This window comes from Trifolium pratense, linkage group LG3 (assembly GCF_020283565.1).
Source record: "Trifolium pratense cultivar HEN17-A07 linkage group LG3, ARS_RC_1.1, whole genome shotgun sequence".
NCBI lineage: Eukaryota > Viridiplantae > Streptophyta > Magnoliopsida > Fabales > Fabaceae > Trifolium > Trifolium pratense.
The window spans coordinates 10776360-10783428 of NC_060061.1; positions in this window are offsets into that span (position 1 = coordinate 10776360).

Below are 7069 nucleotides of genomic sequence, written 5' to 3' on the forward strand. Positions count from 1 at the left end.
ACAAGCATGCATGACAAGCTGTATAATTTCAATTTATCATATCTTAAATTTATTGTTTATCACATGATCACCTTATAACATTAAGTCTAACTAATTAAATTAGTACATTTAAATGTTTTTATCATCTCCATAATCCGGGATTCGTTTTCTTTTACAAATGTTCCAAACATAGAATTAAGCATAGTAGTATAATATTAATATAGAGACTTATAGCAAGTAGCATCACTTATTGTAGAATTACTACTACAATTTGCAATTGACAAATAGCAAGTAGCATATATCACTAATTGACTTTTATATATGTCAATGAGGAATAATATTTACACATTTAGTCACGCGCTATTGAAAAATAAATTACATAGTAGTGGTGGTTAAGTATAGTTTGGTGGCTGACCTTAAATTATTTTTTTTGCATTGAACATTTGTCAATTCCACACTAAAACAAAAAAAGTGGGAGAAAGTATAAGAAATTATATACGTGTATATCTATCACTTTACCAACATACTAGTGATCTAGATCCTTATTTCTGGCTGTGACAAACAGATCATGACAAACCAAGTCAAACACATGTATTATGTATATATACCATCATATATTTTAGGTGTGACTTCGTGGATACTTCCTCATTTCATTATATTTTTCATTTTAAAATTGAATTTAATTTATTGTAAAAATGCCAAAACACATAAAAGACCTAGTCACCGACTTGTAACACAAGGATTATGTACCGACCACACATATATGATTTTGTATGCAGTGGCAGAATATAAATGGTGTTGAAAATTAAATTAGAAGAGATTAAACATGAGGGGGAAAAAATAAGAGAACAAGGAGTAATTTAGTGATATAATTGTCACAAGTTTTTTGTTTTTATGAATTTCGTGGAAATAGTCAAAAAAGAAAAGACAATGTACTATTATTATATGATTAAATAAGTACTAAAAGATTATAGAATGTGTGCAAAATTTAAGAAGTACGTGAAAGTTTTCTATTTTTGGTGGAGGAGACGAAGTATTACATAAGTAAACACGTTAATAGGGACTAATGGTACTTATCTATGTTGAATTTTATTACTTTAGCATTGTTATTGTTTTCCCATTATCCGTGTTGAGTTCTTCGTATGCTAATTTTCTATTTGACGGGTTCAAATACAAAATATGCCTAGTGTTCAACTAGGGATAAAATATTAGACGTAAAGCTAGGTTGTTTGAAGATGACTATTGTCTAATGTAATATATATTATTTGAGAGGGCTTATGGCCCGTTTGAATTTACCTTATTTTTTGAGCTTATGAAAATAGTGTATATAAATAAATAAATTTTTGTGTTAATTCATAAATTTTCGCCGACAAAAATTGTAATTTTATAAGTTTGTTTTATCATAAATTACCTTGAAAAACTTATATTAATACATAAAAACTTATTTATTTACATAAATTGTTTTGCATAAACTAAAAAATAAATCAACTCCTAGAGCAATACAAACAAAGTTTCTCTATTTAGGTATTTAAGTGTGTGTTGCATGTATACATAACTTATTTATAATTTTTTAGATTTTTTTAGGTTGTTTTTGAAATTTATTGAATAATTTCTAGCACCGATAAAAATTAGCAATATGTAATTCACAAAAATTACCTTATGGATAAAAAATATATTATATGCTTGTGAACTATACGTGGTTATTAATTTCCATTAGTGTTCGATAAATTAACCACAATTTTTTAGAGGAAAACTTCTACTACTAGTATAAATATACAATGCCACCAATCATTTCAAAAAAATTTACTAAGCGGGTCACATTTAGAGACAGAAATATAACAATGATTGTGGGGGCAAATGTCTCCACTACAATTTTTTTAAAGTGATTTTATAATTTTTGTTATTTTTAATTATATAATGTCTAGTTTTATCGTACATCGGACGCACACAATTTTAATAAAATGTTGAGTGTAAGGATCAATTTCGATACCATCATTTCTCCAAAAATAAATGCCAAATGATGCATAATCACAAGCAACATTTGAGTTACGAATCATGGATTTAATGACCTTGCACAATGCCTCATCTCTCGGTACATCACTCCAAATATCAACAATTACGAATCGTATTTAATGACCTCGCACAAAGCCTCATCCATCGGTACATCAATCCAAATATCAACAATATGCAAATATCAACAATATGCATGCGTATCAAACACAACTATTTTATAGTTACAGAAAAAAATATAATACTATAATTTTGTTAATTTGATTTATATGTAAATTGTATATTTCAATGTGTAACTATATAAAGCCTAATGATCAAATGAATAGAATCACATTGAGTAGAAAACTCCCCTTAATTTTTTTTCTAATGTCATTGTGCTTTTAAAATTAATTAAACTGAAAGAGACTGGAATTAATTAATTAAGATTCAAACATATCGTATAATTTGATGGATATTTTATGTAACATCTGCCTATAGGTTAGTTGGGACTTGAGAGTAAGCTAGTGTGAGTAATTAATTCTGTCCCTTTCTGAACCGCTTTTAACCCGATATGTCTCCCAACTTGGATCATATCTGTCTTTCCACATCGGCATCATCTCATGTTTAATTTATGATTATTAGATTTTTATGGGATTGGTTAGGAGAAAACGATATATAGTTTCTTATTTTTTATAACGATAGTTTATTTTTTAAGGACTACAGCAATATTTATTTAATTATTTTAAATATTAGTAAACCAAAACAACTTTTTCTATATAGTTAATAGTATTCTTTTACAAATATTTGTCAAATGTATATATTTTATGGGTCATGCTAAACAGTGCCCCCGGGGCACTAGTTAAACATACTATAAAAAGAAAGAAAGAACAAAATTAATGATGAGAGATAATAACTTTTTACATCTTTAAGGTATTGAATTCACAATTTTCAAGATAAAATTTCCATTTTGATATCCTTAACCAGTGCCCCGGGGGCACTGTTTAGCATTTTCCATATTTTATTTTTGATGACTCTACTAGTTTTCTAGAACAAATTCTCATGAAAGTTATTTGAAAAGTAGAATTATATTCTGAATAAATTAAGAAAATTATTATTAGCAAACACATTTAATAAACATCTTAATTGAGTAGTTTTCCTTATAATTGTGATTCAAATTAAATATAGTAATATCACACATTTGTTTTACATAAAAGGGTTATTATAACTAAGAAAATTAAAAGTGGTTAATAGTAATATACCACCACAATGGTCATATTTTTTTTTTGTCCAGCTAGCTATTTGACATTCGACTATGTGGAAGATAAGGAATGAGTTTATTTTTCTCCTCCAAAATTTCGGTGTTGTGTGAGGTGGTGGATCTATTTAATCAATATCAAACATGGAGGTGGTTTCACTGGTTTGCAACAAAGAAGAGATTTTTATTTATTCTATGACTGATTTGTTAACCCGGTATATTTCATCCTTAACTAAAATTTTAGATTATTTTTTTTCCGATGGCTTCTCTTTGATAGATTGAGTATTCCTTCTACTTAATGTCAATTTGTAGATATAATATTATTTGTACTTGATTAATTTCATTTCTCTTTTCTTTAAATTTTTTTTTTTTTAACTAAGAGCATAATGACATTAAAGAGTTTATAATGTATCCCAACTAGGTTGGCACCCTTTGTAGTCCCTAATCCTTTATCAAATGCTCATAATATATATATGTAGAAAAAAAGGAAAAATAATAATTACAAAATTGGGGGAAAAGATGAAACGCGCCAGGTAGGAGTCGAAACTTTCTGCTTAGGAAACAGACTCTATCCACTGAGCTGCAGGCGCTTGTTGTAAAGAAATGCACCAGCCTGGAAAAAAATTCAAATATCAAGTTTGAATCTCATTAAAAACCGTTATAAAATTATCATCAATGATATTTGAATTAATAAAAAAAATAGTAAATAAACTCAATAACAATAAAGAAGAATTTGTAAGAAAAAACAATAAGGGAAAGTGTGATGTGTCGGTAGATAAAGGAGAGAAAGATAGCATGTCGTAGAGTGAGCAAAGCAAATCCAGCAAACGTCAACATAAGAATTAATAAAAGATTAATAGTACACAATATAAGGTGGTGGGCATGGTTTGACTTATGAGTAATATGACTATGTGTGTCATTTTTTATTTTATTTTCATAAATAAAACATTTCAATGCACGTAAAGGGGTTTGTGTAATATGCTAGAGGTCATAAGTTCAATTCTTAGTTCCATTGTAAATAAAATTTTTGTTATATGTTATGAGTTCGATCCTCATCTCATTGTAAAAAAAATGCATGTAACCATAAAAATTAATTTATCAAAATAACAAAATTCTCTTTCATTTTTTTTTTAAAATATTGTTATATTCCCATTCGTTTAGGTTTTTTTTTTATTAATTAACTTAATGGCTAAATTCTAACACATTTAAATGTGGAGTAATGTGAAATTCGGAGTTCAAACCCGACCACTCTAATAAAATCTCTGATAACAACTATTTGAGCTAAATCTTATGGGACCGTTTAAACATTTTCTATCACTTATGTGACTACTATGAGTATGTGTTACTAATATGTTATGGTTGGTTGGTGACTTTTTTTTGTTTAGTTTGATTCCACCTCCTCCCGTACGGGGGGGTCAAAAGATTAAAAATAGAAAGTCCTGTACGTAGGAAGAAGGAGTCGGTGATTTGTTGTGCCCCGTCCGTCTTTAGTTTGCGCGTTGCATTTTTTTCTTTCCTTGCTGTCTTGATTGCTCTTTTTGGGTTTTTATTTCAGTGTTCACATTCTCCATCCGCTGACTACAGAAGTACTAAGTAAAAGCAGTGACCACTGATTCTGAATATTGAATAGTACTCCAAAACTTCAAAAAAAAAAAAAGAACCCACACACTTTACAGACCAGCTGGCACTATTTATTCCACACTGTTTCAGTTTGGTGGCTGCCTCATAGAGTGATTAATTTGATTATTTCAAATACAATAAAAAGAATATAAATAAAAGAGATAAAAAATAATAGTATTTTATTAAAAATGTACTTTTATCATCACCTTATTATAAATAGAGATTAATTACACAATTAATTGCTATATACTGAAAATATATATTTTATTCCATTGAAATTACGTCATGGTGTTATTTTAATACTACCTTCATTCAAAAATAATGGTCTTTTACGCATACCAATGCATAATTTGAATCATTAATATCTTTAGTTTTCTTTCATGAAAAATTATAAAAATTTAATATTGTGAAAATATTCATTGAGACAAATCAAACAAGATCTTATTTGTTAATATTTGTCTTTATATATTAGTAAAAAAATACGGTCAAAATAAATGTCAACAGTCAACAAGGACAATTGTATTGAGACGGAGGGAGTAGATTTTTTCTGCTTGAAATATAGATTCAAATGTCTATATTATCATGATTTGATTGAATGTACGTGTAAAATAATTATACACCATCGTAGTATAGCAATTAAATCATTGTAAATATGAAATTGGAATGTACGAAATTAGGAGTAATGTAAGTAATAGAAATTAGAAAGTAAAATTGAAAAAACAAATTATATAATATTGAAAATTAAAAAGGTTAGTTATTTTATTTTAGAAAAATTGATATTTATTGCTAGTGATAGATTTTGGCCTAACAGTATTATCATTATCAATGTCGGTTCGATTTGACGGAAGAGCGTGATAGATTTTTGGTGTTGAATCATAGATGCAGAGAGTTTCATATTGAGATCAATATCTCAAGTGCGAGTTAAAGTCGATTTCACATTCTCAAGAACGGTAGAAGTTGAACAATATAGAGTTATAGCCAAACCAACACATATTCAATTGATAAAAAGTTGATTTGTACATGTAAAAACGTGAATTCAACCCATAATATATACTCATTCCGTTCCTTTTCAAGTGTCATTTTAAATCACAGCATATATGACAATGCACGATTTTAATTACTAATATATTTATAATGTTTTATGAACTTTAAGGTCTACTATAACTCAGTCACTAATAATCTAATACGGGAAATGAATTAAGAGTAGTTAGTTATGATGCAGTCAATGCATCAGAGCCGCCTGATTAAAATCCGATAGGTCAAATTTAAATATAACTTTAATTTTTTAAAACATTTAAAATTTTGATCTTAAATCTAAGTTGTAAAATTTTTTATCAAACGATCTTAGTTGTACCGGATACGTATACAATCATGAGTACAGAATACACCAAATTGAGGTGCTCTAATAAGACTAAGTGCATTAATGCGACATTGCATGCAATTGGTGAATTTAGATATGGTTGTCTAAAGAAACGGTACGGTGGTACAACGAGTGTTGAACATCATCTCCTGGTCCACTGTAAGTATGACACGTGCATGCATGCAGATCTCAAATACTATGCCAGTTGGAATGAAGTGACAATGTCTATTATCGTCTTTTTTTATTAATTCCAAAATATCACTACTATCTACTTAGCTCATAATATATTCATGAAAAATTATTTTAATCATTTTCTAAATAAATGGCCCTCATCTAATCTCTTCCTCCTTGTTTGACTTACAGATATGTAATATGTTAATTTAAAATGTGTACTTTTATTATGAAACTGTGTTTCCAGAGGACTGATAAGACAGGGGACTAGGTATTTTCCATATTTTTTTTATTAATTAATTAATATTTTCTTGATATTATGGATTATGGAGTACCTTTTTTTAATTTAAATAACTTTCCTTGATGTTCAAGTTGAGACGTGTTACACTTTCTATATCAAATTTTTAAGGTTTCACAATCGTCCACGAATTCGTTTCAAAATATTAAACATGTTTTTATAGATTGGTTTTGGTTTTATAATATTTTTATTATGATTTATTTTGTAAACAATGCAAATAATTAGTGGATCTAAACATGAATACAATGTACAGATAGTAGTATTCCCTTTGTTTTATGAATGCAGATGATTAATGGATTAATGTAAACATACATTGTACAGTGGTATATATACTAGATCTCCTTTGTTTCTATGATTGAAAACCGGATCGAACAATATAATTTTTAGTGTCATTTTG